Source organism: Pseudorasbora parva, chromosome 5 (assembly GCF_024679245.1).
Source record: "Pseudorasbora parva isolate DD20220531a chromosome 5, ASM2467924v1, whole genome shotgun sequence".
Taxonomy (NCBI): Eukaryota; Metazoa; Chordata; class Actinopteri; order Cypriniformes; family Gobionidae; genus Pseudorasbora; species Pseudorasbora parva.
This window is the reverse complement of record NC_090176.1, coordinates 34728104-34741871: the sequence shown is the minus strand read 5'-3', so window position 1 is coordinate 34741871 and position 13768 is coordinate 34728104. Positions and strand designations below refer to the sequence as shown.

General features: G+C 37.5%; 1 long non-coding RNA gene across 4 annotated transcripts in view; it reads right to left on the bottom strand.

Moving 5' to 3' along the window:
• Nucleotides 1–12579: 12579 nt before the first annotated feature.
• LOC137075448 (uncharacterized) overlaps nt 12580–13768 on the bottom strand; it is a 65223-nt gene continuing 64034 nt past the window's right edge. For all 4 annotated transcript variants that reach the window (XR_010905042.1, XR_010905041.1, XR_010905044.1 and 1 more), the window contains one exon: nt 12580–13476. This is a non-coding gene — a long non-coding RNA (uncharacterized lncRNA). The remainder of the gene's footprint in view (nt 13477–13768) is intronic.

Here is a 13768-nt window from a genome sequence, read left to right as displayed (position 1 = left end):
ACACACACACACACACACACACACACACACACACACACACACACACACACACACAAATAAAAATAAAAATAAACACACACACACACACAAACTCCACAGGAGGCAGAGGTTCTCTTTCTGAGGCTCTAGCAACATTGCACAAAGAAAAAAGAAAAAAGAAAAAAAACATTATTAATAGAATCAAGTGCAGTGTTTAAAGATAATATTTCCTTACCTGTTGAATAGAAATTGCACTTTTAAATGGGTGAAAGGCATGCAGTAATCAGATATAACATGGCCTTGTGTTAGTTCATTATAGTGCTTCTCTAAACTAAAAACACAACGTGTGCGTGTACGCGTGCATGTGTGCGTGATTGTGTAACAAAATGTTAACTCTTTTATATTAAATTGTATTTTTTTTATTTGTCTTTTGGTAAATTATTTGATACATTTTTCATCTTTATAAATCTTTTCATGTTTGATCCTTTTTATGCCTTATTTTATGTGATTATTAATTTGCTTTTTTTCCATCATTTACATATATTCTATTTGGTCTAATATATTTGGTGAATGAACTAATTTACTAACCTTTCACAACAGGAATGAAACATCACTGAACTTGTTTTGATTGTAAGATCGGGTGTATTTTCCATCATAATTGATGCCTCATATATATATATATATATATATATATATATATATATATATATATATATATATGTACCAGGCACAACATTGTGACCAATGACCATATGACCAATATATCCTACTATTGTGTTGGTTCCCTTTTTGTTGCCTAAACAGCCCTGACCCGTCGAGGCTTGTCCTCCACTGGACCCTGAATATGTGCTGTGGTATCTGGCATCAAGATGTTAGCAGCAGATCCCTTTAAATCCTGTAAGTTGCGAGGTGTGACCTCCATGGATCACAATTGTTTGTTTAGCACATCCCACAGATCTGCGATTGGATTGAGATCTGGGGAATTTGGAGGCCAAGTCAACACCTCAAACCATTCCTTAACAATTTTTTGCAATTTTTTGCCAACCATGACCATGTCGCCAGTTCACCACTGTTCCTTCCTTGGACCACTTTTGATAGATACTGACCACTGCAGACCAGGAACACAGGTTTGGGAGATTCTCTGATCCAGTCAAAACAATTTGGCCCTCAAATCCTTACGCTTGCCTATTTTTCCTGCTTCTAACACATCAACTTTGAGGACAAAATGTTTACTTGCTGCCTAATGTATCCCACCCACTAACAGGTGCCGTGATGAAGTGATAATCAATAAGAAGAGATAATAATGTTATTCACCAGTGGTCATAATGTTATGCCTGATCAATGTGTATAAACACATAAAATGCATTATCAATGTGCTGCTTAAAATATTTGTGTAAACTGTGATACATTTTGATGAATAGAAGTTTAAAAAAAACATTTATTTGAAACAGGATTTTTTGTAACAATTAAAATTATTTGCTGTCACTTTTGATCAATCCTTCTAACATCCTTCTATTTTTGTTTATATTATTTATTATTATTTTTCTAAATAAGATTGAACATTTGTCAGTGTTGTTGGAATAATGCCAATGCCACACTAAGCTATGCTGTGGTTCAAAATAAAAATATAAATAAAAAAAGTCTTACTTTTTTAGAGAACAGTAGTATATAACAATAAGTATTTTACAAATATTTGGTTGTACAGAAAAAATTAGGGCATAGGTGGCTTGTTTTGACATCCCATGTGTTCTTTTAATGTAACATCATCGCCATCAAAAAAAAAAACTAAGATTAATAGCCGAATATCTCCACACATGTCTGAGTATCAACCAAACCTGTTGATTCATTGCTTCTAACATTGCTTCCACACACATTATTTATTCAGCCATCTTGTCCAAGTCCCTGGACACTTCCTGGGTCAGGACTTCCTGGGCAGCAGCGCTGAGTCAGCAGCCAATCAGACAGCCCCACTGGGGCTTGCCGTGTCCAGAGGTATGCTTCCTGTTTTTGTCAGAGCTTGTCAGGAGCCACCTGGCCAGTGCCGACCAAAGAGGGTCAGTTTGCTCAGGGGTCTGTCCCTGAAGGGAGTTCAGGGGGTCAGGGAGCGGGTAAAAGCGACGCAGAATGACACACAGCGTAGCCGTAATGCCACACATGAAGCGTGACCTGTTTAGCTACAGCAAAGGCAGCCAGGCTTAATCCAGTTAGTTACAACAATCCCTGGGTCACTTATACAATGACAATTGATATACACAATCGAGGCTGACTGGATCTTTTGTATGCCATGTACATGCTCAAAATAGCCAAAATGGAAACAAATCAGGCCTCCATTCACAGCTGCATCAGTCAATCACTCACAAAGCCACAATTTCCCCACATAAAAGATCATTGTGCACAAGTGCAGGAGCAACAGTGCAGTAAATAACGCAGCAATTAGCACAGGTTGCAGCAGCGATTAATAACTGTCCTGGCTCTGGGTCACGCCTGCTCCTCTGTGCAAGCGCAGAATGGAGGTTCGGGTTCCTGCTGCCCACAGCAGTCTGGACCTTTCCACTTCACCTCCTCCTAAAAGATGCCCCACAATGGCCTCAGGCTCTAATGAGTTGGCTTTTTACGTGGACACTAGCACGGCGAACAGGTGCGACTGGGACCGGAGCCGTGGGGAGAATGGGAAGAGGTCTCTCTGTTTGTCCCTCCAGTGTCTGCCAGATAAACAGACCGACCAGCAGAGCAACCTTAAATTCTTTCAGGGAATAGGTGAAAGACTCTACAGCTGGAGGGCTTGAATGGACCCTGCCACACTTCACCAAACTCTCTAATGAGCAAAAGCTTGGCACAGGCTATTGGAAAGGACAAAACAAAAAGCCACTGAGGAGCTAAAATGAATAAAGAAAGAAAGACATACCACACGGGTCATTATCGGGACATTCTGAGGGATAAAGTGAAGACATCGGGATGGGTAGTTCAGGATGTATGGATGCCAACACGGCTTGTCGTAATTAAAAAGCTTTTTGAGAGATTTTCTGGGAGAAAAGACAGTTCCTGCTCACTCAACCACTGAGAAGCATCATGTGAGTCTGAACCGAAAGTCAAGAGACAATAGACATCAATGAATAGATAGGGTGCTTATTTTCAGTGAACTCTAATGCAATTTAGATGAGTGTGTGTTTGGAGTAGCAGACGTGACAGGGTGGTCATTGTGTCTCTTTAGTAGTAGTGGGTGGCGGAAGCTTTAAAATAATGCAATTAAACACTGACCTCTTGGATGCGCTAGCACACCCATCTGGGTAGGCCTTGTCAATCAAGTACGACAAAAGGATGTTCATTGTTGTATTCTGAGTTATAGAAGTAATTCTTCTTCCAAAATGTTTTACTTCCGCTGTGATTTATTCTTCTTAACACCATTCAAACCGATCTGACATCCTTTTTTTCCAATAAAAATGTGATAACACTTTAGTTTAGTGTCCAATTCTCATAGTTGCTGTGAACTAGTTGCTTATTAACACGCATATTACTAGGATATTGGCTGTTTATTAGTACTTATAAAGCACTTAAAGGGTAAATGAAATTTATGTCATTAATGAATCTTGATTAATGACTCTTCATAAAATATCTTAAACTGTGTTCCGATGATGAACGGAGGTCTTACGGGTGTGGAACGACATTAGGGTGAGTCATTAATGACATCAATTTCATTTTTGGGTGAACTAACCCTTTAATAATGCCATATTCTACATCCTTGATCTTACCCAATTCCTGTCCAATACCCTATCCAATACCTAAACTACACTACCTTACTAACTATTAATTTTAAAAAAATTAGGAGTTTATTGAGGAAAATTTTAAGTTAGTTAATAGTGTGAACTGGACCCTAATCTAAGTGTGACCAGAAATGTTCATAAAGTACTGTATTCGAAAAAATGTCCATATCATGCACTATATCGTATGTCTTCTCCATGGCAAAATAAATAAACAATAATGTATCGATTTTGTAATGTTTTTGAAAGATGTCTCTTATGCTCACCAATTGAATACTTACTAGTTGAATACTTATAATATCCCAAATGTTTTCAACTATTTGTAAATTGTGAGAAAAGTGCTATTTTATTGAAAGAGATTGGACGTCTGAGGGAGTCGCCTGTCAATTGCGTCATATCTGCGTTACCCTCAGTTTCTGGTTTTATTCTGCAGAAACGCTTTACTCTTAGCAGTGTGGACAAGTGTCAGCAACTGCCGAGTGAACGCACAGAGTAACGTAACATAATTTTCAACACACTCAAATGTATCTAATATGATAAACAGAGCTACATTATCCCAAATGTCTGTGTCCTGAGACGGTGTCCTGTCATAATAAAAGTCCCGCTGCTCGCGAGGCTTGTGTTGTTAATCTCATTAAAGGGTTAGTTCAACCAAAAATGAAAATTCTGTCAATAATTACTTACCCTCATGTCTTTCGACAACCGTAAGACCTCTGTTTATCTTTGGAACACAAATGAAGATATTTTTGTTGAAATCCGATGGCTCAGAAAGGCCTCCATTGACACCAATGCCATTTCCTCTCTCAAGACCCATAAACGGCACTATAAAGACGTTGTTACAAAGCCATCTCACTAAAGTGGTTCTACAATAATTTTATGAAGTGATGAGGATAGTTTTTGTGGGCAAAAATAATAAATAAATAACGACATACAGTGATGGCTGATTTCAAAACAAAGTTTCGAACCATTATGAATCAGTGTATCGATTATTGATTCGGATCGCCAATGTTACATGATTTAAGCAGTTTGGCAATTTGACACGCGATCCGAATCATGAGTCAATACGCTGATTCGGTTAACGGTTTGAAACTTTGTATTGATATCGGCCCATCACTATATAAGACGTTATTTCGTTTTTTTGTGCACAAAAACTATTCTCGTCACTTCATAAAATGATTGTAGAGCCACTGTAGTGAGATGGATTTTGTAACAACGTCTTTAGTGCTTTTTTATAGGTCTTGAGAGAGGAAATGACATTGGTATATCAATTGTTTACAATTTTATTTTCATTCCTATTTTCTACCGGCTATGAGGTGAAGACCACATGTCCCAAGAAGCTGCGCACAAACTTGGGGTCATCAAACTACACCTTTGTTTTGAATAGGCGCCCTCTAGCGGACAGAAAAGTTGCATAGTGCATAAAATATATATTTTAAAATGTAATGTATTCCTATGATGTAATTTCCTGATTTGGTGTTCAGGTAATACTTATATATATATGTAGTTGTTAAAAAAAAATCTTAATGGCCCAAACCTTTTAAATGTTATTGTATATGTAAATAATATAAAAAATATAGTAAAACATACAAAAATTATTAGGTAATATTTGCTAATATAGATTTTAAAATATGTTTAGATAAATACAGTTTTGAGAAGTTTTAATTACATTGCCTTTCATATACAGGTATTTGGATATCAAAATATATTTAAATTTAAAATTAAATTAAAATTATATTTAATTATTTTTTAAATACACCTTGAAAAACATTTTGTAATATATTATGACATTTGAAAGTTTAAACAAAATATATTTTTATTTCGAAAGCTGCACTGTTTCAGTTATATACCAAAACAACAGTTTCTTTTTTCAATCCCTTTAAAAAAAAAATGCTTTCATTTGTTAAACTCCCATGAAATTTTTCATAGTGAACAGCAGTCAGAACAAAGTCCCCCCAAATATATTTTGTCCACTGTAGTTGGAAACCAAGGGAAGATTTCACAAAGATCTCCAGAGCGACTATGAAGACTAGTGCATTAGCATTATGCTAAAGTAGCCCAGGATTAAGGAACATAAAAGGCAGTAAAGCCTTGGTAAGATGTGTTCAGCAGGAGAAATCGATGTCAGAAAGATAAGGCAAGTCTACTTGAGACACTCTAACAGGAGGAAGAAAAGCTGGGCCACACAGAAAGAGAACCTCATTTTCTTAAATGTTCACTGAAGTGCCTTGAAAAAGCCAGTATTATTCAATGTGTTGACGTACGGAAACAGGAAAGGCAGGGCAGGACATATCCAAGAGCTCTTCTCACTTTTAAAATAGCGCAAATAAAGTTTTGTTAGTATCACAGCTCGTCCAGAGCCGTTGAGCTCGGTAAAGCCGCAGTTTCCTCCTATCTAACCGTTTCTCCTAATCTCTTCCATGTTGCTTTTAAAATACATTCTGTACAGAAATCAAATATGTTTTATGGTATGCGCTGAATCACTCATATAAGCCACTCTGTGCTATCGTGTCTCTGCACAAGAGCAGACTGTGCACGCCAGTGATTTGTACTCGAGACTTGGACTTGGTCTCGGTCTCGTCATGGACTCGTGTCCATTTGGACTCGGAATTGACTCATACTCGAACATGTCAGGACTCAGGGAGTCCACTCGAGTCCCGTTCAAAATATTAATGATTATTACTCTATGTTAATATTTCAAGGTACTATTGATGTTTGACACTTACAATGATGTGTGGTTTTCTTAAGCGCAACTGCACGTGACTCAGGGGCGTAGTTTATGGGGGGTAATGTAACCAAATCCCATTCAAATCCCTCAGTTACAACCCAGTAGAGCAAAATAAAAATATGTAGAATTCATTTGTTTGGAAACAATAATTTTGTTCCTAATCAAATATGAGTTTGTCATAATAAAAGGACAAAAAATACTCCCCCTCGATTGGTAACGCCCAACCAATGAGTCGCACTTTCACCAAAACGCGAGTGGTTTGAATGGGAGAGCAAACGTTAGCGCCAAAATGAAGAGAAGCTCTGCACAGCGGACTATGTTTAACTGCTGGTCAGAGAGGGATGCAAAAAATAAATAAAGCATGTAGTCCTACTAAGAATCAGGTATGAGAATATTGTGTAATAGCTAAGTACACATATATTTAGCTAGCTAATCCATTGCAATGTTAGCTATAACTATTAGTATAACAAGTTACCAAAGCAGCCTGTTTTGCTATTTCATTTTTCAATAGTGTCTGTATTTGTCAATGACAAAAGTATTCACATCAGTTTTTGTTTTCTTCCTAAATTAATCTGACTTTTGAACGAATTGGATGAATGAACGATTTAAGTGGCTCACTCATTTAAACAGTGAATCGTCGCCTACTGGCGGTTTCTATACTTAATTTCTTTCTTTTTATAATATCTACTATGTTAGAATTTTATGAATTTTTATATACAAATTTCAAAACGTTATGAGGTGTATAATCTCTTAACATGTTTTTATAACAGATTCGAGGTAAATATACCAGCAGGGTAAAAGTCAGCAGAGGGAGAGGAGGAGCAGGTGATCAGGTAAAGAAAAACAGCAGCTTTGTAAAGTTAGGCTAGATAGATAGATAGATAGATAGATAGATAGATAGATAGATAGATAGATAGATAGATAGATAGATAGATAGATAGATAGATAGATAGATAGATAGATAGATAGATAGATAGATAGATAGATAGATAGATAGATAGATAGATAGATAGATAGATAGATAGATCTCGACTCGGACTCGACCCTCTCTGAACTGGGACTCGACTCGGACTCGACCCTCTCTGAACTCCGACTCGACTCGGACTCGAATGAGCTGGTCTCGACTACAACACTGGTGCACGCTGCATCACTTTGCTTGATACTAGCGTAAAAAAAACAAGACTTCATTCGCCCAATTGGAAGCATATTTGAATTGTTCCGTATCCCCTATAGTGTGCCATTCACCATGTAGAATTGTAAATGTGTGAACAAGTGACCGATTTTAGCCACAGCTTCAGCGTCTATTGTAGGGGGTGGGATGCTTTTGATTTTAGAGAGCATTTGATTGGACAGAAAATCTAATGAGAAGCTGAAGTGCACAGTGATGTCAACAAAATCATTGATTCACATTGGCGGAAGTGAGAGACTAAGTTTTGAAGGATCTCTTCTAAATGCAAATATTGTCATTGTTTTGGAGTACACTAGCTTAACATATTCATACTGAGCTTATTTTGATTTCATGAGGACTTTAAAACTACATTGTACTCGGATAGAAGAAATGCCATAAAAATACATCCAAAAAGTGTCTCAGCCTATGAATCAATTAATATCATATATGCACTGCCATTCAGCGCTTTAAAAAAAAGAAGCCATTTCTTATTTTTGACACTCTCAATGCTTGCTCCTCTCCAGTCAATCTTCTGTGATATTTCTGCTCAGCTTCTGCTCAGGGAGAGAACTGAACACTTATTACATTTTATTTAACTGACTGCTAAAGAGAATGTGTTCAAAAGTGAAAGTGTCTTGAGCTCACATTTATCTTTGCAAAAAAAAAAAAAAAAACAGATGAGTGTGACACAGCTGCATGGCCTGGCTGCAATATTGAGACAAGTGCACGGCATATGAATGCGGATCACCCACTGACACGCCTACAGCACCAAACATTCCTGCAACTTCCTACCCGTCTAAACAAAATAAATCAATCATCATGTTAAAAAATACCCACGCAAAACAAGCCATGTCAACACTAGGCCTGATATAAAATGGATCGTAATATTTAAGTAGATTTTCATGTTACATCCTTGGCCATTACAGCAGAACACAAATACAGGGGTGAGCTTTGATCACAGCATGGTGAAAAATGTATGAAGAACAAGATGGGTGAGGGAGACCAGATCGAGGTATCACTAGGCAGGACAGAAGGATCTTGGATGTGCACAAAAAATGTGTCGTAACACTTATCTGCTGCCAAGCGAGAGATGAAGGGCTCCCAAAAAAAATTAAATCACAAGCTGTAGGAACAAGACACATTTGAGACATTAAATACCTAACACAATATAGATGTAAGAAACCCAGATCACTTTATATCATGTAAGAATCTGAGATCATTTAAGAATGTTTAGTGTTTATAGCTTTTTGCAATTCAGTAAATTCATGTTCCAGTTGTTGTTAACCACTTCAGCGCTGCAGCATATTTCGACGTATGCAATTTTGGACCAAAATGTGGGGGCGCAGAGCTGAACGGGTAATCTTTGTGTGTGTGTGTGTATATATATATATATATATATATATATATATATATATAGGCATAACATTATGACCAGTGAAGTGAATAACTCTTCATCACAGCATCTGTTAGGCAGCATTTTGTCTTCAAAGTTGATATGTTACAAGCAGGAAAAATGGGCAGGCATTAGGATTTGAGCGAGTTTGACAAGGGCTAAATTGTGATGGCTAGACGATGGTAAGAGCATATCCAAAACTGCAGATCGTGTGGGGTGTTTCTGGTCTGCAGTGGTCAGTATCTATCAAAAGTGATCCAGGGAAGTTACAGCAGTGAACCGGCGACAGGGTCATGGGCGGCCAAGGCTCATTGATGCAGAAGGGGAGCAAAGGCTGGCCTGTGTGGTCCGATCAAATAGACGAGCTACTGTAGCTCAAATTGCTCAAGAACTTAATGCTGGTTGTCATAAAGGTGTCAGAATACAATGCATCGCAGTTTGTTGTGTGGATTGATGGAACACGTTTTCTTTTACATCACCTGGATGGCAGAGTGCGTGTGCTTTTCTTACCTGCGAAACACATGGCACCGGGATGCACTATGGGATGTGGAGGATGCTTTGGATATTTTTCTGCTGAAAAATCTTGGGTCCTGTCATCCATATGGATGTTACTTTGACACGTACTCCCTACCTAAGGATTGTTGCAGATCATGTACACCCTTTCATGTAAACAGTATTCACTGGTGGCTTTGGTCTTTTTCAGCAGGATAATGGGCCCTGCCACAAAGCAAAGATTGTTCAGGAATGGTTTGAGGAGCACGAGTTTGTGGTGTTGGCTTGGCCTCCAAATTCCCCAGATCTCAATCCAATCGAGGATCAGTGGGATGTGCTGAACAAACAATTTCGATCCATGGAGGTCCCACCTCGCAACTTAAGGATCTGCTGCTATATTTTATACTGTGGGTCTGCTTAAACATTTTGTTTTTAAGTTGCCACAATTTTTTTTATGTATTCATTTTACATGTTTTTTCCCCCCTTTTTTTCTATAATATGGCTAGGCACAAATATTTGCATTCAAAGTATTAGCAGTAGAAGTCTTGCATATACTTACATACAATAAAGTTTGGGTTTTGGATCGGACAAAAACAAACAACAACAAAAAAAAGGTTATTGGAAATTTTGAGTTGATGAGCAGCCCTCATGCATTCAGTTCCACTTGGTTCCACACAGATAAGACAGGAATTGTAACACACTCAAGCGTGGGCTAATTAAAACCCCACACTCTGTGTTGCCAGAACAGGAATCAATATGCTTATTTAATTAATCTATACATCACACAAGCACACACAAGATCAGCCCCAAAACAGCTCACTTGGCTAAAGAAAAAAACAGAAACAGAAAAAAAGGCAAACATTATCAGCCCTCCATTTGTGCTTGACATGCTAAAAGTTTGTTCCTTGAGGGCTTACAAAGTCAATTACATACAGACACATGTATAGTGTGCACGCTATATCACAAACATGGGCCCTTTTCACTAATTGAATCGAGTTCAATGGCATTAACAAAAGAATCTCATTATCTAGACTTCTCCAAATGCTCTGCCCTCTGGAACTCTTTCACACTTTCAGCCCGCTCAGAAAACTCGGCTCCGTAAAGCAGGTCCCAGGCCTGTGAGAAGTGCTAATTTGTAAACGTGCTTGTGAAAGAGAACAGAAGGTTATTAATAATTCCCTTGACCTTGTTCGAATCAGATATCACAATGAAGGGTAATGTTCAATAATTGATTTACTCAGGCTCAGTTGTCTCTTTAAGAATGATGATTTTTTTTTTTTTTAACATGCAGACACTTATGCTCTAGTTGAATGAAACCGTCTTATTAAGGGATGCTGGCAAAAACTGGTTGCGATTTAAAACCGAATGTGGGCTTACTTTTCTTGAGGCCTGGATTTTATATTCAAATGCGCAGTTTCTGGCAAATTGCACTGAAAGCCCTGAGGGGGTCTTGAGGGGGTGTTCTAAATTTAAAATGGAAAAGGTTTCAGTTGTATATAAAACAGAAAACATCCCAAGCTGATGTGCTAATGAACTTTAGACAAAACTGCAGCAATGATTTAGAGTGTATATCTTCATCTGCAATAGAGAGTTCCTTTAAAAAAAAAAAGAGCTGCTTTTTAAATTTTATTTATTTAAAAAATAATTGTTACACTTTATTTTACAGTGTTACATATTTTGTACTTTCAATTGTACAAATAGGTAAAATTATGCATAATTACATGCAACTAAACCAAACCCTAATCCTACCCTAACCTACTCAGTACTTTAATATATAATTACACTGTAACAATGACACCTTTAAATAAAGTGTAACCAAGCAATTCATAAATACAATCACACTTCTTCAATGATGATCATATTTTTTTCTGAATAAAATACAATTTGATATTTAAGGGGTGCATGAAGGCAAAAGTGTCAAGATAATACAGTAATTAAGTCCTGATAATTAAGGGGGAGAAAAATCCTATTTAAAGAATGAAATTCTTCTTCTTCTTGCAGGGATATAAAAATTATAAATATTATTATATATATATATTCAAATATGGTATGTTCGTCATAAAATATCATGCAGAGAGAGACATAAATATTTATGATGAATATTTATTTATCTTGAAAAATATTAAATACCTACTTGCTCAATCGCATATATTTTAAATTTATACTTGATGGTAACCACATTAAAATAAAACTATTTTTATTACAATTTTTTTTTCTTTTCTTAAAAGTTTAAACTGCTTGAAACAGAGTACATTTCTAAATGTTTTAATGTTTTTTTATTCTTTTAAAAGGTTAGTTCACCCAAAAATGTAAATTCTGTAATGAATAACTTACCCTCATGTCGTTCGACAAGCGCAAGACCTCCGTTCACCTCCGGAACACAAATGAAGATATTTTAGTTGAAATCCGATGGCTCAGAAAGGCCTCCATTGACACCAATGTCATTTCCTCTCTCAAGACCCATAAAAGGCAGACGTTGTTAAAAGTCCATCACACTACAGTGGCTCTACAATAATTTAATGAAGAGATGAGAATAGTTTTTGTGGGCAAAAAATAAAAATCTAAATAACGTTTCTACTCAATAAGTTCTTGTCTTCCGTGTGGGCCTCTGGCATAAACTCACGAAGCACCATGACAAGATGTGCGAGAATATGACGTAGAACTGGCAGAAGCGAGGAACATTGTTTACAAGCAGATGCTCAGAATCTAAGGTGTTGAAATCTACATTGATTGTGCTTTAGGTCTTGCCATTGTGCTTAAAAGGGTGCTTAAGTGTGCATTTCCTGGATGCCCAAACTGTGAGAAACATAATATTCTCGCACATATGTCTTGGTGCTTCGTGAGTTCAGGTCAGAGGCCCAGACAAAAGACAAGAACTTATTGAGTAAAAACGATTATTATTTAGTGGGGGGTTTTTTGCGCACAAAAAAAACATTTTGAGATGATATGACACATGAGATAGACTTTTTAATTAGTACCTTTTATGGGTCTTAAGAGAGGAAATGTCATTGCTGCTAATGGAGGCCTTTCTGAGCTTTGGATTTCAACAAAAATATCTTCCATTTGTGTTCTAAAGATGTCGGATGACATGAGGATGAGTAATTAATGACAGACTTTTCATTTTTGGGTGAACTAACCTTTTAAAATATTTCTAAAAAGGCGTCATAGACCCTCCTACATTGGTTTTGACCTCAAAGAAGGATCTTGACCACGTTTTTTCTCTCTCCTCAGCTGTGACAACGGTTCACTCCCCCTTTCACTTTATCAATTCAGTCTTCCCCTCTGTTATCTAACTCTCGTTTCTTTTATTTCTCCTTTTGTTTTTGGCCTCAAAATCCAATTAGGCCTCATCTGAAACACCAGCAGTGTGGGAACTTTATCCATTCATGAGGGGAGATAACTAAACTAATTAAGCCTAGGTTTCTCTCTGAAGCTAGCTTGAATGTGCAAATTAAAAATGCAGACACAGAAGATTGGATTAGATAGATAGGCCATGTAAATAGGAGGAGGACTTTATCTTTAAATGCCACTAAATTGTTTTCTGCTCCCTCTCTCGGCACCCGGTTTTTACACCTCCCGCTCACCAACACTTTTAATGACGCCACGGCACAGGGAGGGAGGGGAGAGAGGGCAGAAACAGTGAGAGATCTGGAAAGCGGGGCCATCTGGGCACACTGGCTGGGTGTTAGTAGTGCCAAACAGGAGTGAATGAAGGTTGGGGTGATTTTCAGCAACATGTGAAGAAACGCTGGCTGTTTGCTCTAATGGCCTCCTCTCCAGCAGAGTAAACACAAACACTAAGCCTGCTGAGTCCTGTTTACTCCAGTTAGTTGCCCTCTCTAGCCCACAGGACCACCCTGTGCTCCTTACACACCCACACGCTGTAGCCAGGCCCAAATAAGCTTCCTCTTGGGGCTTATGGTGCGTATAATCAATGGACTAAGGACTGGATAGGATGCTTCTGTTTGAGAGAAGGAAAGAGTGATTAGGAGAAGATCCAACATTGTCGGGCACAATGAGTTCATCAGTCAGTATATTAACAAGCACTCTACAACATATGACACAATGCATCATTTAGTATTTGAAGGATGAAATACATGAGGCATTACCTCTAATCAACCAAGTCCGATTAACAGTGTATACAGTGTCATTAAAAAGTATGGGGTTGGTAAGATTTTGTTTTTGAAAGACGTCTCTTAATACTGGTATTAACTGTATTTATTTGAACAAACTTACAGCAATATTGTAACATT